Source organism: Balaenoptera acutorostrata, chromosome 20, assembly GCF_949987535.1.
Source record: "Balaenoptera acutorostrata chromosome 20, mBalAcu1.1, whole genome shotgun sequence".
Lineage (NCBI taxonomy): Eukaryota > Metazoa > Chordata > Mammalia > Artiodactyla > Balaenopteridae > Balaenoptera > Balaenoptera acutorostrata.
This window is the reverse complement of record NC_080083.1, coordinates 40,608,915-40,635,340: the sequence shown is the minus strand read 5'-3', so window position 1 is coordinate 40,635,340 and position 26,426 is coordinate 40,608,915. Positions and strand designations below refer to the sequence as shown.

At 39.9% G+C, this 26,426-nt stretch overlaps 1 protein-coding gene across 11 annotated transcripts in view; it reads right to left on the bottom strand.

Moving 5' to 3' along the window:
- The window catches only part of GJC1 (gap junction protein gamma 1), a 35,492-nt gene extending 9,492 nt beyond the window's left edge, over positions 1-26,000 (bottom strand). For 2 of the 11 annotated variants that reach the window (XM_057536518.1, XM_057536510.1), the window contains exon 1: positions 25,824-26,000. The gene's annotated coding sequence lies outside the window, so the exon portion shown is untranslated. Of the gene's footprint in view, positions 1-1,430; positions 1,751-2,410; positions 2,553-6,701; positions 6,858-7,808; positions 8,033-11,783; positions 12,118-25,370; positions 25,494-25,823 lie in introns of those variants that run through there. The other 9 variants (XM_057536512.1, XM_057536514.1, XM_057536513.1 and 6 more) reach the window with 9 other exon arrangements.
- Positions 26,001-26,426: the final 426 nt, after the last annotated feature.

The following is a 26,426-nucleotide window of genomic DNA, read 5'->3' as shown; positions in this document are numbered from 1 at the left end:
CTGAAGAAAATCATATTTGCTTTTATAACATTTACTGGACAGAAATCAAATGTGCTATTTTTAGTCTGTTTTCCAAATAATTTTCAAATCTACCTTGTCTTACACTAGAAAATAGAATTTTAAAAATTACTTGGGGGCTTCCCTGGTGGCGCAGTGGTTGAGAATCTGCCTGCCAATGCAGGGGACACGGGTTCGAGCCCTGGTCTTGGGAAGATCCCACATGCCGCAGAGCAACTAGGCCCGTGAGCCACAATTACTGAGCCTGCGCGTCTGGAGCCTGTGCTCCGCAACAAGAGAGGACGCGATAGTGACAGGCCCGCGCACCACGATGAAGAGTGGCCCCCACTTGCCGCAACTAGAGAAAGCCCTCGCACAGAAACGAAGACCCAACACAGCCATAAATAAATAAATAAATAAAAATTTTTTTAAAAAAATCTATCTTTAAAAAAAACAAAATTACTTGGTATCAAGACGGTAATAAATTAAGTAATCTCCTCCCAAATTATTTATATTTGAAGAGTTTTCTATCAGCTACATCCTAACAGGATCAAGTCAAAGTTTACGGCATGTCTAAAACTCAGGATCTTTGAAGATTAAATATAAAAGCTCATTATTTGGATTATCTCTGGAGGTGGATTATATGATTAGATCTATTTTAAAGATGAAGAAATGAGGTCCAGAAAGTTTATAAAATTTGCCCGAGATCATCCAGTTATTAAGAGGTGAAGCTAGAATCTAAAGTCAGCCAGTCTTGCTCCAGTCTCAGCTTTTAACTACTAGTAAAGAATTGCATTCCAGATGAGGTGGAACTATGTACAGGCCCCATGTGAATACAGAGGAGGGCTCCTCACCCCAATCTTTGGAATCGGAATTAAACTAAATAATAAACTCACAAAGATCAAAGGGGGGGGGTAGTTCTGCTGCCAAAAGAAACTGGAAAAAAAAAAATCAAAGGGGGAAATTTCAGGGTTTAAGATCTTACACACAGAATGAATTGAAAGTTAAAACAAAACAAAACAAACAACAACAAAACATAAAACCCAAAAAGAACTCCAAGGTTGTTTCTTGGCAGTTGGAAGGGAAGAATAAACTAGAAAAATGGTATCTTCAACAAAAATGTTTTTTTTTTTTCACTAAGAAGGATAACTTCTTTGGGCATTGAGAACAGTGACAGAAGGTGGTAAATTTAGTTCAGGGGTGAAAATGCTTGTTAAAGGGTAGATACAAAGATGGTATACATATGAAGTGCTCAGAGCTGTGCCTGGTCTCAAGGCAAGCACCATTATTACCATTACTACCAGTGCTGCTGCAACTTTTTGTCTTATCACCTCAACTGTACTGGGAGCCCCTAGATGTTAGACACCACATCTTTTATCTCTGCTTCCCTAGCGTCTAGTCTGATGATTGGCCATTTTTTAAAAATTAATTACCTTATTTATTTATTTTTGGCTGCGCTGGGTCTTCACTGCTGCACGCAGGCTTTCTCTAGTTGAGGTGAGCCGGGGCTACTCTTTGTTGCGGTGCGCGGGCTTCTCATTGCGGTGGCTTCTCTTCTGCGGAGCACGGGCTCTAGGCACATGGGCTCAGTAGTTGTGGCACACAGGCTCAGTAGTTGTGGCTCACGGGCCTAGTTGCTCCTCGGCATGTGGGATCTTCTCAGACCAGGGCTTGAACCCGTGTCCCCTGCATTGGCAGGTGGATTCTTAACTACTGCGCCACCAGAGAAGTTCCTGATTCGCCATTTTAAGTGCTAAATAAACATTTGACAAACAAATGAATAAATGCATTCCTATCGGACCTGCCTTACATTTTTCACTGCAATCTCTTCTCTCTCTCTATATATTTTTTCTCCTAGATTCCCACTGCATCAGTCTGTCCAAAAATGGAATAAGCAGCCTCATGAAGCAGTGAACCCTGGTATAAATGCAGCAGGGAGGGTAAAGGGATATAAAGGGAGGTGTCTGTACTTCACTGAAATCTATAAAATGTGACACCAATGATGGCAATACATTATGTATGTACAGTGTAGTACCTAAAACAGCCACTAAAAAAGCACACAGAGGGACTTCCCTGGTGTCACAGTGGTTAAGAATCTGCCTGTCAATGCAGGGGATATGGGTTCGAGCCCTGGTTGGGGAAGACCCCACATGCCACAGAGCAACTAAGCCCATGCACCACAACTACTAAGCCTGCGCTCTAGAGCCCACGAGCCACAACTACTGAAGCCCGCGCGCCTAGACCCCGTGCCCTGCAACAAGAGAAGCCACCGCACCGCAACGAAGAGTAGCCCCTGCTTGCCACAACTAGAGAAAGCCTGCGCGCAGCAACAAAGACCCAATGCAGCCAAAAATAAATAAATAAATAAATAAAATTTAAAAAAAAAAAGAAAAAGAAAAAAGAATGACCATACCTAGTGTTGGTGAGGATGTGGAGAAACTGGTACTCTCATACAAGTAGGAATGTAAAATAGTATAATCATTTTGGAAAATAGTCTGGCAGTTTCTTAGAAGTTAAACAACATATACCAACTATATGATCCAGCCATTCTGCTCCTAGGCAAGAAGTAAAACCGTATGTCTATAAAATGACTTGCACATAAATGTTCACAACAATTTTATCTGTAATAGCCAAAACCTGGAAACAACAGAAATGCCCATCAGCAGCTTGATGAGTAAACAAATTGTGGTACACTCATACAGTGGTATACTACTCAGCAATAAACTATTGATATGCATAGCATGGATGAATCTCAAAATAATTAGACCAAACGAAAGAAGTCAGGCAAAAAAAAAAAAGGCACACACTGTATGATTCCATTTATATAAAATTCTAGAAAATGCAAACTAACCTATAATGACATAAAGCATGTCAGTGGTTGCCTATGGATGAGCTGGGGGTGGGAGGCAATGAGGGATTGGCCAGCCTGATATCAAACTCTCATGGTGGGCTTCCCTGGTGGTGCAGTGGTTGGGAGTCTGCCTGCCGATGCAGGGGACACGGGTTCGAGCCCTGGTCTGGGAGGATCCCGCGTGCCGTGGAGCAGCTGGGCCAGTGAGCCACAATTGCTGAGCCTGCGCGTCTGGAGCCTGTGCTCCGCAGCGGGAGAGGCCGCGGTGGTGGGAGGCCCGCGCACCGCGATGAAGAGTGGCCCCCGCTTGCCACAACTAGAGAAGGCCCTCACACAGAGGCGGAGACCCAACACAGCCATAAATAAATAAATTAATTAATTAATTAAAAAAAAAAACCTCTCATGGCTATTATTTTTCAGTTTCTACTTGTCTTACTTTTCCTTTTCCAAACTTCTAAATACATATCCTGATTTTTGTCCTATCTTATTAGCCCATCCTTTTCAGTGCTCTTTGCTGGTTCTTCCACCAGAATCCAAGCTGTAAATGATGTCCCACTTTGCTCCAACATCTCCCTGAAACTTCAGACTTGAAATTCAACTGCTACTCCACATCTTCTCTTGGACGTCTAACAGGCACCTGAAATTTAACATAACCCAAACCAATCCTCCCATCCTCCAAAGACCTACTCTTACTCTGTCTGCAGTTTTCCCAAACTCAGTAAGTAGTTTCGCCATTCATGCAGTTTTTTAGGCCAAAACCTTCAAGGCAACCTCACTCCTTTTTCTCACTCCATAGGCAAACTATATCAGCAAATCCTGTCAGTTCTATCTTCAAAATATATCCACAATCCAACCACTTCTTTCCACCTCCACTGCCATCACTCTGATCCAAGCCCCCTTCAACTCTAACCAAGATTATTGTAAAAGCAAGAGTCTTCTAATTGGCCCCCTAGCTTATTCTCTTATGCCTCTCAAATCTCTTCTCCAAAAAGCAACCAGAGTAAAGCTTTTAGAAAGTATGTCAGATCATGTCCCTCTTCTGCTCAAAACTCTCAGAACAAAACCCAAAATCTTTACTATAGTCTACAATGCCCTTTATCATATAGCTACTAGTACACTTTTGGTCTCATCACCTTCCATTCTCCCTCTTGCTCATTCTGATTTAGGAATATCTACATCCTCACTATTCCTCTGATCATACCAATCATGCCATACTTTTGCCTCAAGATTTCTGTACTTGCTATTTTCACGGCTTTGAACTTTTTTATTTCATAGATATTAACAGAAAACTCTCTCATTTCATTCAAGTCTGCTCAAAAGTCATCTCCTTAATGACTTTCCTCAGACCACTTTCCTAAAATAACATCTGTCATTCTCTAGCCCCTTTAATTTCCTTTATAGCACTTAACCCTCACATAATTTTTATTTTACAATTTTATTGTTTATAGAATATAAGCTCCCTGAAGGCAGGATTTTGTTCTTTTATCCCCAATATCTAAAACCCCACAGCCTGACAAATGGTAGTAGGTTCTCAATAAATATCTGTTCAATAAATTAATTCAAACATTTAGAAAAATGCTCCGGATGTATTAACTGAAAAATATAGGATACAGAACAGAATTATCCCAATTTTGGAAAATGAATAAAATTTATGCATTAAAAAATCCTAGAAGAAAAACAAAAATGTAAAAAAAACCCCACCAAAACCTTGAAAGGTTATAAACAAATACCCACTACTTTCTCCTTTCTTTAGCCTGTTTCCTGCATCTCTACTAGAATTCTCTCTCTAAAATGGATCTGTTACTCCTTTGCTGAAAAACCACTAATGGAGGTGGCTCCTCAAACCAGTGGGGCAAAGATGGACTTTTTAAAGTATTAGAATAAAACATAGTTGATATCTGTTATAACTCTGGATATGAGAAGAAAAGATGAATCTGAGTACAAAAAATAAAAAGTGTCTCCGTGGTTAAAAGAAAAAACAACCTAAACAATACTGAAAAACAATGGGAACTTCCCTGGTGGCGCAGTGGTTAAGAGAATCTGCCTGCCAATGCAGGGGACACAGGTTCGATCCCTGGTCCAGGAAGATCCCACATGCCACAGAGCAACTAAGCCCGCGAGCCAGAACTACTGAAGCCTGTGTGCCTAGAGACTGCTCCGCAACGAACAGTCGCCCCCGCTCACCACAACTAGAGACAGCCCATGCACAGCAATGAAGACCCAACGCAGCAAAAACTAAATAAAAATTTTAAAAAAAGAAAAATAAAAACAATGAACTGGGGAAAAAGGTTTCGGTAACTCTTTTATAAGCAAAGAGCTAATTTCTAATATATAAAGAGTTCAAAACATACATTCCACAGAAAGAAAAACACAAATTCCCCTTTAAAAAAATGCATAACGTGGCTGAACCTTGAAAACATAATGCTAAGTGAAAGAAGTCAGACACAAAAGCCACCTATTGTATGATTCCATTGATATGAAATGTCCAGAATAGGCAAATCAGTAGAGACAGATTAGTGGTTGTCAGGGGCTATGGGAAATGGATTGTGACTGTTAGTTAATGGGTACCGGGTATCTTTTGGGGATAATGAAAATGTTTGGAATTAGACAGTGGTGGTGGTTACACAACCTTGTGAGTATACTAAAACCACTGAACTGTATACTTTAAAAGGACAAATTTTAGCATATGTAAATTATATCTCAATAATAAAGTACTCTAAGATACAATTCTTCTCCTATGACATTGGCAAAAATCCAAAAGGAGAGGCTATGGAAAAACAGACATTCTCACATATCGCTGATGGGAGTGGTACAACCTCTGGTGGCAATTTGATAATATCTAACAAAATTACAAATGCATCTATATCCTTTGACCCAGTAATCTCACTTTGGGGAATGATCAAACTATAACACTGTTTTTATATAACTCAAATGTCCACTGTCAAGGGAATGGTTAAATGCACTATGGTCTATTTACACAACAGAATACCACGTGGTTGTAAAAAATAATGAGGAATGCTCTCCTTGTATAGAAAGATATTCAAGGGTTTCCCTGGTGGCTCAGTGGTTAAGAATCCGCCTGCCAATGCAGGGGACTCGGGTTCGAGCCCTGGTCCAGGAAGATCCCACATGCCACGGAGCAACTAAGCCTGTGCGCCACAACTACTGAGCCTGCGCACCACAACTACTGAAACCCACGCGCCTAGAGCCCGTGCTCCGCAACCAGAGAAGCCACTGCAATGAGAAGCCCACGCACCACAACGAAGAGTAGCCCCCGCTCGCCACAACTAGAGAAAGCCCGCGCGCAGCAACGAAGACCCAACGCAGCCAAAAATAAATTAATTTTAAAAAGATATTCAAAACATTTAATTAGTGAAAACAGCACGGAAGTGTATATATGTATATGCCTTTTACATAAGGAGAAAAAATATCAATCTGTGTTTTTGCTTATATTTCTATAAAGAAACACAAGGATACATTTTTTTAAAAAACTAATAAAAGTGGGGGAGGGGACTAAGGAGGACGGGGTAGGATCAAGACTTTGATTATATATCTACTTAATTAATTTATTTGGCTGCACCAGGTCTTAGTTGTGGCACTCGGGATCTAGTTCCCTGACCAGGCACCGAACCTGGGCCCCCTGCACTGGGAGCGCAAGTCTTAACCAATGGACCACCAGGGAAGTCCCTGATTATATATCTTTTTACATTGTCTTATTTTTTTTTAACCAAATGAGTAAGTTGCCTTTTTAAAGAAAACACCGCTAAAAGCATTCCATGCCCTACAGAATAAAGTCTGCTTGAGATTTTAAAGAAATCCTTTTGCAAACTTTTTAAAGTTAAAAAAAACTTACATATTTTTCAGAAATTAAATGTTTTATAAAAAGATCATCTTGGTAATGAATTCCTTGGAGGTCCAGTGGTTAGGACTCAGCGCTTTCACTGCCAAGGGTGCAGGTTCAGTCCCCAGTCGGTAGGGGAACTAAGATCCTGCAAGCTGCGCTGCACGGCTAAATTTAAAAAAAAAAGAAAAAAAAAAAGAGTTCATCTTAATTTCTGTTTAACCCCAAGTTTAAATACCACCTGTACATTTTTCATCAACTTACACTGTACATTTTCACATGTGCATTTGTTGTTTCCCTCCATTAAACCCACTTCCCTTGGACATCCTCAGTTTACTCCCTCACTTCAATTTATGCTTCTCTTCAGATGTCACCTCCTGTGGTGAGGACTTCCCTGACCACTTACCTAGGATAACATTCTTCCATCACTCTCTACACCCTTACCCTGCCTTTTTCCTTCAGAGCACTCAACACTACCTAGAACACTTTTTATTTGTTAAGTTGTTCATTATCTGTCACCCCAATAGAATTTAAACAAGGACTTTGCTCTTGTATCCCTGGCACTTCGAACAACTATTAACTGAGTGATTTAATAAATTTGAATCTCTGCTCATTGATTTTCCTCTGCTTTATATGGTCTTTCCACAATTTCCTACTTGGAAAAATTTTTATCCTTTAGGTTCTAGCTCAAAGGTCACTTCAAGTTTTCTTGACCTCCTCACTTAATCTCCTCAGAAAGTCTATAATAGTTTTTCATTCCACAAATAACAGGACTTAATCTATTAAACTGAGGTTAGTAGTATCAGTTTCTTCTGCTGGAATATGAGTTCCCTGAGGGGAAAGTCCATGTTTTTTAAAATTCTCTGAGCCCTCAGGATACAAAAATAACTCAATAAATGTACGCTATATTTAATAGAAGATCTAAATGAATTTATAGGAGGTAGAAAATATAAAATATGTTCACTAATACAACCATTTCAGGGCAGAATACAATGAATGGTATAGAAGTACAAAATGTGAAAATACTCAGAGAAGGAAAAGAGACAATTCCTATAAACTAAAAAGTATAAGCTGTCAATTATACCTCAATGAAGCCAGAAAAAAAAAGTATAAGCTTACTGCAGAAGACAAGTGGGTCTCTGAAGAATGGGTATGGTTTCACCAGGCAGAGCTGGGGTGGGAAGTAGAGGCAAGGCAGATGGAGAAAATGGTGTGAGTGAAAAGTTGCACAAGAAGGCTCTTAGACTGGAACATGATGGAGGATGTTTGGGAAGTAGTTGTAGAGAAGGCTGAACAGGGAAGTCAAAGACCAGTTTGCAGAGGGCCTTAGCACACCATGGAACCTGAAATTAAAGCATGTAAGTAATGATGAGTAAATATTCCTCAAATGTGGTCCACAGACCACCTTCAGAATTATCCAGAGTACACGTCTAAAATGCTGATTCCTAGGTCCTACTTATTCAACTCCCACTCTCAGGCCTACTGAGTCAGAATTTAACAAATCTTCTATGGTTAGACATTTAAGTTGTTTACAACGATTTATTCCAATACTTATAACTTTGTACACATCCCCAATTATAGATTTAGGATAAATTTTTCTAAAAGAATTGCTGGGTCAATAGTTGTACAAACTGTGAAAAAACTGTGTGTGTTATTAAGAAAAGATCAGCTTCTTCATGCACTATCTCTCCAAAAATTCTAAGGCTTTTCATATGTATTACCAAATTACTCCTGCAAAAAGCCGGTACCTATTTATATTTCCACTACTGAGAGTATGAGAATACTGGTTTCCTCACTCCTTCACCAATGATTTTAATGCATTTTTCAAGAAACAAGGCTTGGGTCAATCTGTGTTTAAACCATAAGAAGTTTTAGATGATCATTAACCATTAGGGAAATGCAAATGAGACAAATAATGCACAGTGAGATACCATTTCATACTCAAAAGGATGACTACTATTAAAAGAAAAGAAACAAGTGCTAAAAAAGTTATGGAGAAACTGGAATCATTGTTGTGCATTGCTGGTGGGAATGTAAAATGATGCACCTGCTGCAGAAAATGGTATGCTTATGATTTTCTCAAAATATTAACTATAGAATTATCCTATGATCCTGCAATTCTACTTCAGGATGTATACCTAAAAGAAATGAAAGCAGGGACACAAAGAGATATTTGTACACCCATCTTCATAGCACATTATTTACAATAGCCAAAAGGTGGAAGCAACCCAAGTGTCCACTGACAGATAAATAAACAAAATATGGTATATATCCACAATGTTATTCAGCCTTACAAGGAACGAAATTCTGACACATTCTACAATGCTGATGAACCTTGGAGACAGTATGCTAAGTGAAAGAAGTCAGTCACAAAAGGACAAATATTACGTTTCCACTTATATGAGGGCCCTAGAATAAAATTCATAGAGAGAGAAAGAAGAATGGTGATTGCCAGGGGCTGGGAGGAATGGGTAAAGAGTTTCAGTTGGGAAGATAAAAGTTCTGGAGATAGATGGTGATGATGTTTGCACAACAATGTAAATGTACTTAATGCCACAGACCTATACACTTAAAAAATGGTTAAAATGGTAAATTTTATGTTATGCATATTTTACGACAATGAAAAAGTAAAAAAAATTTTAGACTAACTTCATTCATGCAATTAGTATTCACCTACCATCAAGAAGCTTGCAAGACAGTAGTTTATAGGAAATTACAAACACTTAAAAAAAAAATACAGTTGTATTCAAGAAGTATTTAATGTTATATATGCTATGCAACAGAAGATGAGGAAATAACTGGAATCATCTGTTAAAGTTTAAACATATTTTACAGCATAGTGACTCTACAGGGAAATGCTTTATTTTCCAGTTTATCTGATTCATTTTTTCCATTACAATCTCTTTACTATAATGTTGGCCACAAAAACACCGTTAATCCAAAAATATCTCTTTCATATATATCTTTGGAAAAGTTTCTCATAGACTCATGTTTTTAAAAAAAAGCTCCCAAGGGTTTCAGATCAACAACTAAAAAAGCGTGTAACTTGTCCCTTGTCAATTTTTTAATGCTCACTAAACTGAAATAACCAGGAAATTTAAAAATTTTAAATAAGTAGTGCTATTCTAAATGTTTTACAAATTCAACCGAGTCCAAATGGGTCAGAGCCAAGTTTTAATCTGCTTCTAATTAAAAAAAATTTTTTAAACCCCAAAATCTATAATAGCTAGACCATATTTAAAAGCCTTAATTTCTAAACAAAAAATCCAGGATGAACTAATATTCTAGAAAAGTGATTCTAACTTTGAATTTTGTGAAACTGAGAGCAAGCACTTAACTAGGAGCCAAGAGATTCTAACAGGCACTTCAGGAATAAATATTTCTTTCCACTTTTTCATTTGTGAGATAAGTGAAGAACACCAGATTAGATTATTATTAAGGTCCCTTCTATTAACAGCTGATGAAAATCAACTCAGGCAGAGTACTATTCATAAAACAACCAACAAATTATGTGGAATTCAGAACTCTAGGGACAGGAAAGAAGCAAAGTAAGAGCAGTGAAATTAAACAATAATAAGATGTCAAATTTTCAAAAAGGAACTTCCCAGTCATCCCAGAAAATCTGTGATTGGACTAAAATTAAAAATTTCAATATTGACTCACCATGATTCTACAGTATTAACTATCTGGGCATCCCAGATTATGAGCTGAGCGATCCACTAAGAATCGTGCTAGTGACTCACATTCCTGAATGAGACTGCTTTATGTGCAGAGACAAGGAATCAATTAAAGGGTTTACAATGAAGTTTTGTTTAACTGGAACGTTTTAAGTGGAAGTTAATTCTGCATGAGTGATAATAGATGTTTAATAACTAGCTAGTGACAATTTCTAAGCAAAAGCACTATGGCAGCCTTAATCTATGTATTACAAACAGTAATCTATGTATTATAAACATGAAAACAACTTGTTTTTCAAAAGAGCTCTTGGCTATGGACAATATTTGAGAAACACAAAATTTGTTGTAAATCAAATTATAAAATAAAGGAGAGAAAGTAGTTTGAAATCTTGGCTCCATTAACTAACAAGGAAACAAAATACACCACTGTGGGTTGAAGTGTCAGTCTATGCTGGCAAAAAGCCATTCTATTTGAATGTAAGAACCTTCAGGAACCAGCTGGAGAAGTATGGGGAACCTGGGATAATGTGTTCATTCACAGTGCATAGTAAGTGGTACTGTCTTCATGTAAAAAAGGACAGTATTGGTACACTTGTCCAAAACAGCTTAAGTCAAATCAAAAGGATGACATCAGTCTAGGAAAATGACATGTCTAAGAAAAATTAAAAAAATAAACATATAACATTACCAATATGACTAGGGTCACAACACAAAATTTGCAAAAAACATTATCATACACTGATGGTGAGGGTGGTCTGATACAATCTTTCTGGAAGGCATTATGGTAATATTTACCAGAAACTTTAAAATGTTTTATGTCCTTTGATCAGTAACACCACATCTAGTAATTTATCTTAAATGAATGCCCAATAAAATATATTTATTTATAAAATAAATCTTAAATGAATGCCCAATAAAAGAAAAATTTTATGTAATTTATGATATAATCTCTATGAGGAAATATTGTACAACCACTGTAAATCTTGTTTTAGAACAGAGATCACAAAATCCAAATGTCTACAACTATACAGAGACAAAAAGTAGATTAGTGGTTGCCTAGGACTGAGAAGAATGAGGAAGAGTAGGGAATGACTGATAATAGGTACGGGGTTTCTTTTGGGGGGAATGAAAAAATTCTAAAATTAAACTGAGGTGATGGCTACACAACCGGGTGGATATACTAAAAACATTGAATTGTACATTTTAAACAGGTGAACTGTACAGTGTGTGAATCATACATCAAAAAAGCCATTTAAGACATTTTCTAAATGTCTAGGCACCAGTAAGTGATACAAGGAACTGAAACAGAAAAATGGGGCCTGGACAACACAGGCACCAACTAAAGAGGGGCTACTGATTATTAGCTACAGCTGTTGTTGTTATCAGACTGTCATATCTTTCAAAATAAGTCTTCAACCTGGATTTTTATGTGAAGCCTGATTTGGGGGTAATTTTTTTCTTTTTTTTTTCTTTTTTTCTGTGTTGGGTCTTCGTTGCTGCAGGCGGACTTTCTCTTGTTGCGGTGCATGGGCTTCTCATTGCAGTGGCTTCTCTTGTTGCGGAGCACGGGCTCTAGGCGTGCGGGCTTCAGTAGTTGTGGTGCCTGGGCTTAGCTGCTCTGCGGCATGTGGGATCTTCCCGGACCAGAGCTCGAACCCATGTCTCCTGCATTGGCAGGCGTATTCTTAACCACTGCGCCACCAGGGAAGTCCCTGGGGGTTACGTAACTTTTTGATTGAAGTATAAAATACCTACAGAAAGGTGCACAAATATAAGTGTGCAGCTCAATGAATTTTCACATATGCATGTAACTAGCACTGAAATCAAGAGCAAAGCATTACCAGCCACCCAGAGCCACAGTTATGCCCCTTCCTACCCAAGGGAAACCGTCACTATTGACATCTTGGATAATTCTTTGTTGTGGGAGACTGTCCTATGCATTGTAGAAGGTTTTGCAGCATCCCTGGCCTCTTCCAGTTGCGACAACCAAAGATGTCTCCAGACACTGCCAAATACCCCTTGGAGAACAATATTATACCACATTGAGATCCACTAGTTTAAACTGTCCTTGAACTTTACATAAATGGAATCACAGAAAGGACTCTCTTGTATCAGATTCATAAGGAATACACTTCTAAAAATAATTTAAAAATAAAAGAATACACTCTTGTGTCTGATTTTTGTTCAACATCTGCTAAGTCACCAATCTTATTGCATTTAGCTCTAGTCTGTTCATTCTCTTTGCTTTATTATATTGCCAGTGTGTATATATCACAATTTATCCATTCTACTGCTGATGGGCATTTGAGCAGTTTCCAGTTTGGAGCTATTATGAATAATGCTACTGTGAACACACCAAATATGCCTTCTGGTGAATATATGTACATTTCTGTTGAATACCTAGACCCAGAATTGCTAGTTGTAGGGTATGCATATGTCAGGTTTAGTAGATCAGTACTTTTCCTAAGGGAGTTGTATCCATTTACACTTCTACCTGTCTCTTTTTTCATGTTGACAACTAATAGAAAAAAAATTTTAAATAATATTGAGCCAGATTTTATTGGCTGAGTAAAGCCTGCCAATTTGTGATCTGTTTTAAAAAAATGTTTCACTATGTGAGAAAATGCTCATATGTAGTAAAGAGACAAAAAACAAACAAAATAACTCCCAATAATATAATATGCCTGAATGGAAATATACCAACATTAACAATGGCCTATGAATGTTTTCTCTTCTATTTGCTTTTCAGTATCTTCTACAATAAACATGTAATAATGAAGTTGGCAAAGCCTTCCTATGCAACAAAAGCCCCAAGAGAAATTTAAAAAGTAGGTCGGGGTACAAATTTCATAATATTTGCATACATACATATTTTACATTCATGAAGACCTAATTAAGTAATGAATATATCACAGAAAAGTTAACTATCTCATAGAATCTTTGGTACAATTACTACACAGCCCCTCCATAAGGGGGTCCACGACAGAACTTATATAAAATTTCACCCTAGAGTAAAAGATAGGATGGTGAGGGTACAGGGTAATCCTTAATTTGTAAGGATATATCAAAAGATAGTAGTCCTCTGACATATCTTATATAGCAGTTAGTATAATAATGCTGCTCTTCTCATTTCTTTAGAGACTCACTTTAAATTGCTCCAGAAGCAACACAGAAAATTAACATACTCAATACTCCCTTGAAATGCACAGTTGTTGCCATTGCTACCTGCTGGTTATTGAGTGTCTGATATTCAATATTTGGAAAGAGTTACCTCTATTTGAGAAAATGATTATTAAAACAGCCACCAAAAACTTTCCAGTGTCCCTTATGAGTTCTATTAAATGTTTACTTGACATGCGAAAATGTTACAAAACTCATACTTCCTGTCCTAATCACTCCATTTCATATCAAGGATTCTGCTGTTGGGATAAGACTGTGCCCATGAGATTCACTACAAACCCAAAAGATATATCTCCTGAGTCAAGATACTAAATGCTAATATACTGCTTTAAATGGAGTTTTTTAAACCAAAATAACCTGTTACTTTAAGGCTTTGCTAAAGGGCACTATTCTGAGCACTGCTCCCATCTGCATTTTCCTATCAAGAAACTACACTGACATGTATGTAATTATAAAACCAAAAAGCAAAAAACAGTTTTCTGAGGCAAAATAAATAAAAAGCAGTAGAAAATAAAGCTTTTAACTACTAAGAGCATTCTAGCTGGGGTTCAAAATGCTAAGGTTGCTTTAAATTTCTCATTGAACTAGTAACCATAATTAACTGGTAACCAAAATAAATCTATTCAAGCTATGTATACATAATTTTCCTCCCAGGATATATCACAAATCATAAACACATTTTCCCATCCTCTTTTCTTTTCAGAGTTCAAGTATGATAGGAGACAATGGCTTCAGATACACAATTCAATAACAACTGAGATACTCCCCCAACTCCCAGTAATTTTTCCAAGCTCAAAAAAGAAAGCTTTCCTTTCCAAGTGAATCTGAGAAGTGCACATCTGCTTGAACTGCTCAACCTATAATAAATATAAAGCTTTCGCTCTGAATAACATGAACATCTAGTACTGAACTGGAATGTGAGATCAAAAAGCAAGCTATTTGAGTTAGACAAGCAAACAAATTCCCTTTCAGAAAGTACTATATGGTTTCTCTCACTAAATCATTTTCTGTACAAATCCAGATAGGCTAGTCAATCAGGTCTTTTAAAAAATAGAATAATTAACATTTCTGACATTATAAGCTTAAAAATCATTATCTTAAGAAAACAAACAAATGAAGCAAGCACCTTTATCACCCAAATCTTCCACAAACACACTTACGGTTTCATAGGTTCACACACTATATCAGTGGTAAAAGAAATATTAAGAGATTGGCTAGGGCTTCCCTGGTGGCGCAGTGGTTGAGAGTCTGCCTGCCAATGCAGGGGACACGGGTTCGGGCCCTGGTCTGGGAGGATCCCACATGCCGTGGAGCGGCTGGGCCCGTGAGCCACAACTACTGAGCCTGCGCGTCTGGAGCCTGTGCTCCGCAGCAAGAGAGGCCGCGATGGTGAGAGGCCCGCGCACCGCGATGAAGAGTGGCCCCCGCTTGCCACAACTAGAGAAAGCCCTCGCACAGAAACGAAGACCCAACACAGCCATAAATAAATAAATAAATTTATTTAAAAAAAAAAAAAAAAAGAGATTGGCTAGGCTAGTAGTAGTCTCCAATTTCTAGAGTCTGAGGACCTTTATGTAACTGCAAAAGACTTTCCACTACGTAATAGTGGTTATACATTTATTATCTATCTTTGGAGAAAACACATACACTGGTAAAGTTTAAAAATAAATCTGTAGTTTATGTATCATAACATCACTCACATATACATTTGAAAAGGTTATACGTATCTGTAAGACATTACTTATACACTTCACAGATAATACTTGCATGGATTCTGAGGTCATCTTTCAACTATTCTGCAGTGGCCCATTGTCTGACACCATAGTATGAGATTAATATCCTTATTTTACTGAAGAGAATACTAAAGATCATGATGACTTGCTTAAGGTCACACAACTAATTATCTGTAAAGCCTAGAATACAACTCAAGACCTACTGATCGTTTTCCTATACCATGTAGATTTAGTATTTAATTTTATTTTAAGACCAAACAGAAGGTCACTGAAAAAACTGACAGTGATATACAAGTAACATAACTAAAGAAAAGATTCAATTTAAAATAGCAACAAATAGATGAAAAAAAACTTAGGAATAAGCCTCACAAGAAACATACTACCCAGGAACACAAAAGACTTAAATGCGTAAAATACGTTAAAGACTTAAAGCATTCTATGTTCTTGGATACGATAGCCATCATAAAAATATTAATTCTTCCTAAATTAATCTAAATTGAATGCAATTTTGATTTCTAAAAATGCCAATAGGATTTCTTTGGAACCAGACAAACTAATTCTAAATTTAATGTGTAAAATTAAATAGTAAGAATGGTTGGGAAATTTCAGAAAGAGAAATGAGGGCACACAAGCTTCTCTCGATATATATTATAAAGTTGTAATAATTTTAAAATGTGGAACTGGCAAAACGATTAACAAATTGGAACAGAATAGAAAGTCCAGAAGATCCAAATACATCTGAGAATTTAATGTATGATAAAGGTGGCATTTCAAACTAATGGAAAAAGATGGAATATTCAACAAATGATATTGAACTACCATGGGTAGCTATCTAGAAAAAAATTAAAGTTGGATCTTTAAATTCCAGATGGATCAAAGATTTTAAATTAAAAACAATACAATAAAAGTTAGATGAAAACATGAACATTTTTTCTTAATAATCTGAGTAGTGAAAACTTTTCTAAAATGACACAAAATCTAGAGATCAAATGAAAGAAATGACAAATTCAATTATACAAAATATAATTTCTAGAAAGCAAAAAAATACTATAAACAACTCAAAAGATACACTAAATGCTTAAAATTATTTGCAATTCTTAGAATAAAAGGCTAAGTTCTCTTAACACATAAAGCGCTCCAGCAGATCATTAATTGTTAAAAAAAACAAAAACAAAAAAACACTCAATAGAAATGTGCAATGCAGACACAGAAAACAAACTTATGGTTACCAAAGGGGAAGAGGGGAGGGATAAACTACGAGTTTCAGATTAGCAGATACAAACTATTATATATAAAACAGATAAACAACAAGGTCCTCAACTATACTTCAATTTAAAAAAAACGTGCAATGAAGAGAGAGTTCTCAGAAAAATATAAATGGCTTTTAATAATATAGTATGAAAATAATAATAATAATAATATAGTATGTAAAGATATTCAATATCACTTGTAATTAAAGATTTACAAATTAAAACTATACCAATATACTACTTTTTCATTTATCCAATTGGAAAAAATTTAAAAATTGATAACAGATCAGCGAGAAGGAAGGGTGTATATATAAAGAGGCATTCTTTGTGCTCTACTGGAAGTGATGGGGTAAAATGGTAAGCTTCTGTAAAAGACAATGTGGAGGGCTTCCCTGGTGGCGCAGTGGTTGAGAGTCTGCCTGCTAATGCGGGGGACATGGGTTCGTGCCCTGGTCTGGGAGGATCCCACATGCCGCGGAGCAACTAGGCCCGTGAGCCACAACTACTGAGCCTGCACGTCTGGAGCCTGTGCTCCGCAACAAGAGAGGCCATGACAGTGAGAGGCCCCGCGCACCGCGATGAAGAGTGGCCCCCGCTTGCCGCAACTAGAGAAAGCCCTAGCACAGAAACGAAGACCCAACATAGCAATCAATCAATCAATAAATAAATCTTAAAAAATAAAAAATAAAAAAAGACAACGTGGAAATATCCATCAAAATAGAAAATGTAGATGTATTTTGATCCAGCGATTCCAGTGCTCAACATTTATCTAATGAAATGTTCAGACATACAAAAAAATATACAAGAATATTCACTGCAGTACTGCTGATAATGGGCTGTAAACAATTTAAAGTCTATCAGTAAGGGACTGGGTAAACAAATTACAGCACATCTAGTAGTCAAAAAAAAAAACAGAGTCAGCTCTATCTGCAATGATATGAAACAAACTAAGATATATTAATGAAAAATGCAGGCTACAGAACAGCGTGTAGAGTATGCTACCATTTATGTACGTGGGGGGGGATACTGAATATATGGACATCTCTAGAAGAATTCACAAAAAAAGCAAACAGTAATTGCTTCAGCAGAGAAAAGAAAACTGAGTGACTGAGAATAAAGGAAGACTTACTTTTCTTTTTAAACATATTATTTATTTATTTGTTTGTTTGTTTTTGGCTGCATTGGGTCTTCATTGCTGCCCATAGGCTTTCTCTAGTTGTGGCGAGCAGGGGCTACTCTTCGTTGCTACTCTTGCTTGCAGTGTGTGGGCTTCTCATTGCGGTGGCTTCTCTTGTTGCAGGGCATGGGCTCTAGGAGCACGGGCTTCAGTAGTTGGGGCATGCGGGCTCAGCAGCTGTGGCTCATGGGCCTAGCTGCTCGCGGCATGTGGGATCTTCCCGGACCAGGGCTTGAACCCGTGTCTCCTGCATTGGCAGGCGGATTCCCAACCACTGCGCCACCAGGGAAGCCCCAGAAGACTTATTTTTCACTGTACATCCTTTCATACCTTTTGATTTTGTATTATGTATACCTATTTCAAAAAAATTTTTTTGTCAGTGAAGTGAAATACTCAAACTGTCAATGTCAGCCTTAATGTATAACTGCATAATATAGCCAGGTTTCTTGGGACATTAATTATACTGACTCTTGGCCCACCAAATGGGGAGAAATTAAAATTAGAACTAGGTACAGCATGTCAAAGAAAAAAACTAATCTTCAATTTCTTTATTCCATCTGATAGCAATTTCTTTATTCCATCTGATAGCCTGCCTCAGCCTAGCTGTGATTATCTTCCTGGGAGACAAGAGTCTCCACTGTGTATACCACACCATAAGTGATCACTGTATTTTTGGTCTATTAAAACTGCTGAAGCGAATTCCCTGGTGGTCCAGCGGTTAGGACTCCGCACTCTCACTGCCAAGGGCCCGGGTTCAATCCCCTGTCAGGGAACTAAGATCCCATAAAAGCCTTGCAGTGCGGCCACATGGATGGACCTAGAGATTGTCATACTGAGTGAAGTAAGTCAGACAGAGAAAGAGAAATATCATATCCCTTATATGCGGAATCTAAAAAGAAATGATATGGCTTCCCTGGTGGCGCAGTGGTTGAGAATCTGCCTGCCAATGCAGAGGACACGGGTTCGAGCCCTGGTCTGGGAAGATCCCACATGCCGCAGAGCAACCAGGCCCGTGAGCCACAACTACTGAGCCTGCGCGTCTGGAGCCTGTGCTCCGCAACAAGAGAGGCCGTGATAGTGAGAGGCCCGCGCAACGTGATGAAGAGTGGCCCCGGCTTGCCGCAACTAGAGAAAGCCCTAGCACAGAAACGAAGACCCAACACAGCCAAAAAAATAATAATAAATAAATTAAAAAAATAAAAAAGAAATAAAAAGAAATGATACAAATGAACTTATTTACAAAACAGAAACAGACTCACAGACTTAGAGAATGAACTTATGGTTACCAGAGGGGAAGGATGGGGGGAAGGGATAGTTAGGGAGTTTGGGATCTACATGTACACACTGTTACATTTAAAATGGAAAAAATAAATAAATAAATAAAATTAAATTAAATAAAATAAAATGGATAACCAACAAGGTCCAACTGTGTAGCACAGGGAACTCTGCTCAATGTTATGTGGCAGCCTGGATGAGAGAGGAGTTTGGGGGAGAATGGATACATGTATATGTATGGCTGAGCCCCTTTGCTGTGCACCTGAAACTATCACAACATTGTTAATCAGCTATACTCCAATATAAAATATAAAGTTAAAAAAAAAAAACTGCTTAAGACTGATCAGGCCATGGTTACCAGTAAGTTTACATCAGTAAGTATTTACTGAAGACCTAGCACTGTACTGGCATGTAAGACCAAAAATACAACAAACAAAATACAATAATAAGGCTTCTAGTTAGAACAAAAGCTTTGGCAGAAGTTACTTTTACCATCAATAACTACAAATAAAAAAGAAATTAGTAAACATCCAAATAATTGCTGAATACCTAAATGAACTATAAGCTAGGTGCTAGGGATACTGGCCATCCAAGACAGACATTACTCCTGACTTTATGGAATATAAAGTATAGTCTGGGAATTCCCTGGTGGTCCAGTGGTTAGGACTCAGCACTTTCACTGCTGGGGCGGGGGTTCAATCCCTGGTCAGGGAACTAAAATCCCTCAAGCCACAGCACGGCGGGAGGGCAGGGGGTGGGGCGGAGTATAGTCTAATGGTGACACAGGTATTATACAAATAGCTAAATTAATTAAAACTGTGATCTATCCTACAGAAGGGAAGTGCAGGGTGCTATAAGAGTGTATTATAGGGGTCCCTAATCTAATATAGGAGAATCAGAGAAGGTTTTTCTTCAGAAGTGATATTTAAGCAAATTCTGAAGAATGAAGAGCTGCCTTCCAGGCAGAGGGATTAGCTACAGCATGTACAAAGACTGTTGGGTGAGCTTTGAACCTTCAGGGAATAGGGGGGAAAAAAATATATCAGTATGGCTAGACCATATATAGCAAGAAAGCAAGTAAAAAGAAACGATGCTCGAGAAGCAGGCAAGGCCAGATCACATCATGTTAAATGAAGAGTGAAGGGAAAACAACAGAAGTTTTCAGGTAAGGGACTCGATTAAATTTTTTATAAAGATAATTTTAGCTGCTGTGAGAAGAGCACAAGAGGGTATATTGCTTAGGCGTATATAATACATAGTAAAAGTATAAAGAAATGCAAAGGAATAATAAATTCAAGTTGGTGATTACCTCTGGGAAGGACGCCTACAACGGTGGTTGTTTGGGGTGCGGGGGTGCAATCAGGTAGGGAAACAGAGAAGACTTCAACCGTACTGATAATATTGTATTTCTTTCTTTTCTTTTTTTTTTTTTTGAAACAAGAGTGAACGAGGAAGGACCATTTAAAATTGACCTATAATAGGGACTTCCCTGGTGGTCCAGTCGTTGAGAGTCCGCCTTGCAGTGCAGGGGACGTGGTTCGATCCCTGGTTGGGGAACTAAGATCCCGCGTGCCGTGGGGCAACTAAGCCCGCACAACACGACTAGAGAGCCCTCGTGCTAGAGAGAAGCCCGCGTGCTGCAATGAAGGATCCCGCATGCCACAACTAAGACCCGATGCAGCCAAATAAATAAATTAATTAAATTAAGTTGACTATAATAATTGTCGGGACTTGCCTGGTGGCGCAGTGGTTAGGAATCCGCCTGCCCATGCAGGGCACATGGGTTCCAGCCCTGGTCCAGGAAGATCCCACATGCCGCGGAGCAACTCAGCCCGTGCGCCACAACTATTGAGCCTGAGCTCTAGAGCCCGCAAGCCACAACTACTGAAGCCCGCGCGCCTAGAGCTCGTGCTCAACAAGGGAAGCCACTGCAGTGAGAAACCCACGCACTGCAACGAAGAGTAGCCCCCGCTCGCCGCATCTAGAGAAAGCCCGCGCACAGCAACAAAGACCCAACACAGCCAAAAATAAATAAATTTATTTTTTTAAAAAATAGTCTTGGGAAAAGGTGGCCTAGACTAGGATGGGGAGACTAGAGTGGAGAGAAACTGCAAGAATCTGGCCTCAGTAAGTTGTTGATAGAGCCACTTAATGAAACTGAGTACAGTGAAGAAGGTCTAGGTTTGGAGCCAAGATCAAGAGCTCAGTCTGGGCAACTCAATTAAAAATACCTCTGAGTACCTAAGTGGAGTTGTTGATTGAGCAGGCAGCTTGGATCAGAAAAGGGGTCTGAACTACAGATTAAAAAATGGTTGTATTCAAAATATACATGCGAACTGAAACCACAGAATGGATAAGATTAGAGTGAGAAGGGAGGAAGACTAAGGACCAAGACGTGAGAAAGACCATCAATTAAAGATCTGGTTGGGGGTGGAGGGGACCTGAAGGAATAGCCAGAGATCGAGGAGGGAAAATTCAAACCCAAATAAACACCTACTCTAGATAGGCACTTAGGAATCCGAGGTCCAAGAATGAGTCAAAGGGAATTCCCTAAAAATAGACAAGAGTCTAGATCCACTTTACTCTGAACATTCCCAAAAGGAATGCTGTAACTCAGTTAAGTAACAATAAATTCCATCAAAACTGATAAATCCTTCCAAGATGTAGATGAAAACTTTTCTAACCATTTGAGACTTAAATACAATTAAGAGATTAGTCGAAAATAGGGATATGGAGTTTATTCCATTTCTGTAGAGAAAAAAATGAAAACCCCGAAATCCTATACATTTCTTTCCTTTCAAAGATTTTAGATAATTTCCAGATTGCTAAACCTTTTTAGCATGTTAAACGAGGGGTCCCAAATTGAAATCTGGACTTCCCTGGTGGCGCAGTGGTTAAGAATCTGCCTGCCAATGCAGGGGACAGGGGTTCGAGCCCTGGTCCGGGAAGATCCCACATGCTGCGGGGCAACTAAGCCTGTGCGCCACAACTACTGAGCTTGCGCTCTAGAGCCCGCGAGCCACAATTACTGAGCCCGTGTGCCACAACTACTGAAGCCCGTGCGCCTAGAGTCCGTGCTCCGCAGCAAGAGAAGCCACCATAATGAGAAGCCCACTCACCGCAACGAAGGGTAGCCCCCACTCGCCACAACTAGAGAAAGCCCTCGTGCAGCAACGAAGACCCAACACAGCCAAAAACAAAAACAAAAACAAAAACAAAAACCAGGGGTCTCCAACACTTGGGCCACGGACTGATACCTGTCCCTGGCCTGTTAGTAACTGGGCTGCAGAGCAGGAGATGAGCAGCAGGCAAAGGAGGGAAGCTTCATCTGTATTTACAGCCACTCCCCATCACTCACATTACCGCCTGAGCTCTGCCTCCTGTCAGCATTATGGTGAGTTGTATATTTCATTATATATTACAATGTAATAATAATAGAAATAAAGTGCACAATAAATGTAACGCGCTTGAATCATCCCGAAACCATCCCCACCCCCACCCCTGTCCGTCCGTGGAAAATTGTCTTCCACAAAACCAGTCCCTGGTGCCAAAAAGGTTGGGACCACCGTGTTAAACTGTAAGCATTTTAAGAACAAAGCCCACATAACATTCATCTTTGAACTGAATCTTCAGTCCAGTTCAGTGTTTCACATAAGTACCTGACGGAAAAAACAGTTCACTGAATGAATGGCCACCAGAACACTTATGTCCAAACTGTGCTAGTGCTACAGCAATATAGCCTCATAGAACAGGCTTCAACTGAGAGTTCTACTCATTCCACAGAAATAAAGATCTCATCCTTGTCTTAAGGAAAAAAACCCCATGGGGCAACACATTCCACTGGTCTGAATGATAAATCCAAGTGCTGTCAGCCACTGCAATGCTTGCAAAACTCAAGAATGTACTACCCTATGCCAACCAGAACTGACTGATCATTCATTCTTTTTTTTCTTTTAAATAAGTTTGAATATTTATTTAATTAATTTATTTGGCTGCTCCAGGTCTTAGTTGCGACACGCGGGCTCTTTTTCAGTTGTGGCATTCGGGATCTAGTTCCCTGATCAGGGATGGAACCCGGGCCCACTGCATTGGGAGCGCGGAGTCTTAACCACTGAACCACCAAGGAAGTCCCTGATCATTCATTCTTGAGAGCTGTAGAAAACAGCAGTGCTCAGACTTAACCAAATAGGTCCTTACTTCCACACAAACTAAATTCATCATTTGCAGCAGTGTGCTTGAAAAACAATTGTTGACACTTTGCTGATATTAACAGTTCATAACTGTTTTCTATGTGTAAGCTTCAGATTAATGATAATAGCCAAAACCTCTTATATGTGTTCTCAAAGAAATGGTCTACAAAAGCAAAAAAACACAAAAAACCCATCCTTTCTCTGTCTAAATTTTCACTAGATATTTTGGATAGGAGCCACACATGTTCTATGGCCACAAGAAAAGCACAAATTCAGAAATAAGTAATTATACCTCCAGGTGCACTTAACTGTCAAGATTAATATTAAAAACAAAACAAAAAAAGGAAAACACCTCATTTATTTTGAAATGTGAACTGAAAAAAAAAAAAAACCCAGCTTTTTTGGAACTCATCACTTTGCACTGAATAAGTCATGGAACAAACTATGTATTTATTAAGAAAGTCATGCTCTGAATTTTAATTATGTTTTGTATTCTAGGATCCCAATTAATGAATTGATAGGTCAGCCTGAAGCTAGAGATGAGGGAGGGTGTAGCTAATCAGAGACCCACCCTGAATCCTTTCACTTTGGCTAATTCATACAAATACGAAATAAGAGTAAAAATTATTAAGAGACAGCGGCATTTATAAGTAAGATTATGTTGAAGACATGTTAACTTCTTAAATCCTTTCGTTTTTTTTAATGGTTAAGATGGTAAATTTTATGTTACATATATTTTCCCACAATTAAAAAAAACCAAACACATCTATCTTCCCTCCCACTCTCCACCCCCCGCCCCCCCCCCCACAGGTGAACTCCTTATCTTGATCCGTATTTAGTTGATATAACCTGGAGAAAGCCAGGAAGAATTCTTAAATCCTTTCAATTAAAGACTGAAACTCAATTCAACCTTCATGAACTGAAGAGAAAGTTACTGAGTCCTTTGCTCCTTTTTAAGAGCATTGTGGCTACTAGCAAAAGTAGAAAACCAATCCAAAAGTCACACAACCTAAAAGGAAGCTAAAAGCGTTGACTTTTGGAAAGGATGTTTGAAATGCTCTGGAAAAGTGCACAACAGTTTAAGATTATTAGTAAATAGTATCAAACCATTACAAATCAGGACAAATAATAAAAGGAGAATTTTCACATAACTACCATGTACAAAGATCTGGTGAAAACTAAGACACAGATTTGTTTACCAGAGCTTTTTACCTTTTACCCAGAATAGTTCATGTTTTTTTAATTCTGCCATTACATAGCACTTAAGAAATCCAAAGCAACTGCAATATACAAAACTCTGCTAAAATCCAAAAAATAAAACAAAAACACACACACAAAAAACCATCAAATGTAATCACAATTAACATACTTTTAGTCAGGAGCTCTGCAGTTAAGTTTATTTTTCTGCATTCTTATTCTGAAAAATACCTAAGCCCTCTTCCAGGGGTAGAGGATTTGATCCCTAAATTACATTATGAAGCCTTTTTTCTACAGATATTAATGTACTCCGTTTATCAGGGAATGAAAATCCCTTTCATTTATAGTTTAATTTTTACGGCACTTTCACTGGAACGTATACACAACACGAACGTATAATAATTTTAGACTCATCAGGCCTACAAGATAACACTTATCCAGAACTTATTCTAACTTGATTTATTCGATCCCACAAAGTAATCTCGATGCTAACAAAATAAAGCTCGAGCACAATGAAATTTGTACCACTGCTGGTTCTCAACGAACAAAAATTCCTTCAAATGGTAAAAACCAAACTCGCCCATTTCCCAAAAAAACAGTAATCCCAATCTTAGACACAGTTGCAAAAACAAAAGAAAAAAAAAGAAAGAAAGAAAGAAAAAGAAAAAAAGAACAAACAATTCTAAACCACACAATCACGTAAATCTTTTCAACTCAAAGCTCCAAAAGCAGCCGCCAACCACACAACTGGCCACAATCACAGCGTTAGCGCCTTCTCGTAATTTTGAATCTGGAGACAGAAGGAAAAAAAACCGCAACACACCAGTCATCCAAAGTTTCACGAAGAGGAAAAAAAAATCATTTTAAGTAAAGAAAACGTGTTAACCGAGAGGCGACTACTGCATTCCCCGTCCCCCACTACCAGCCCGCGAACTAAATCTCTCAAACATTCAAGGAGACAGAAGTCCCGGCAGGGATGTTAGAGGAAAGAGCCAGACGAACCGCACGCCGCCTGGAGAGATGTCAGGAGCCGAGCATCGGGAGACAAAGACCAGCCCGCGAAGAGCCCCGGCGCGGGCCTGCGCCCCTAACCGCCCGAGGAGTTGCGAGCACCGCCCAAGTGCAAGCCCAGGTCCTTCGGGCTCCCCGCCCACCCGGCGCCGCCGCCGCGGCCCCGGCCCACCCCCGAGCCGTTTTCCCTCCCAATTTGGGAACCGCGGGCCTGGGGACAAAGGGGGAGGGCGCGCCGGGGGCAGCGGCGGGCTGCTGGTCGCGACGCCCCTCCGGGCTCGGAGGGAAGCCCTCGGTGGTGTCCTCTCCCTCCCCCCTGCCCCCGCCGCACTCTCCGCCGGCCCACCTGCCCCTCTCCAGCCTCCCCACAAGTTCTCCCACCACCCCCCTCGGGCCCCGCCCCTGGCCCGCCGCCTCTCAGCCGACCCTGCGGCCGCCCCTCACCTGCCGGCGGGGTCCCCCGGAGCCGCCTCCTCCGCCGGGCCTCGGCCCGTCCTGCCGGCCGCCGCCTCATGTGCCCTGTGTCGCCATCGCCTTCGCCGCCACAGTCATCTCTCCTCCTTCTCCTCCACCGCCGCCTTCGCTTCAGTCTCCGGCCGTGGCCAAAGCCGCTCCCGCCGCCCAGAGCCACAGGGAGGCGCCTGCGCACTGCGCGCCGCAGTGGGGGCGGGGGCGTCCCGCCGAGGTCTGGGGGCGGAGGGTGCGCTGCACGTGGAGCCCGGGTAGGAGGGGGCGTCGGGAGCGCGGGGGCGGAGGCGCAGGCTTCCAACTTTCCGCGGTGGGGTCCGCGCGCTCCCGGACGGGGCAGAGGCGCGGTGCTTGTAGGAACTACCCAGGCGCGTGGAGTCTGGGCCCTGGGTGGGCGCAGCCTTCGCCTCCCGGACAGTTCATTCCTCCAGCTTGATCCTCAAGACAGGAACTCCGCCGTGGGCAGTGCCTCACTTCGAGTGGGCAACTAACGGCGCAGTGAGGACACGCCTTACCTGGGTATCCTGGGGTGTTGGTCCAACGAGCCCCGGAGTTGTATTCTGTGCGCTCCGCCGAGGC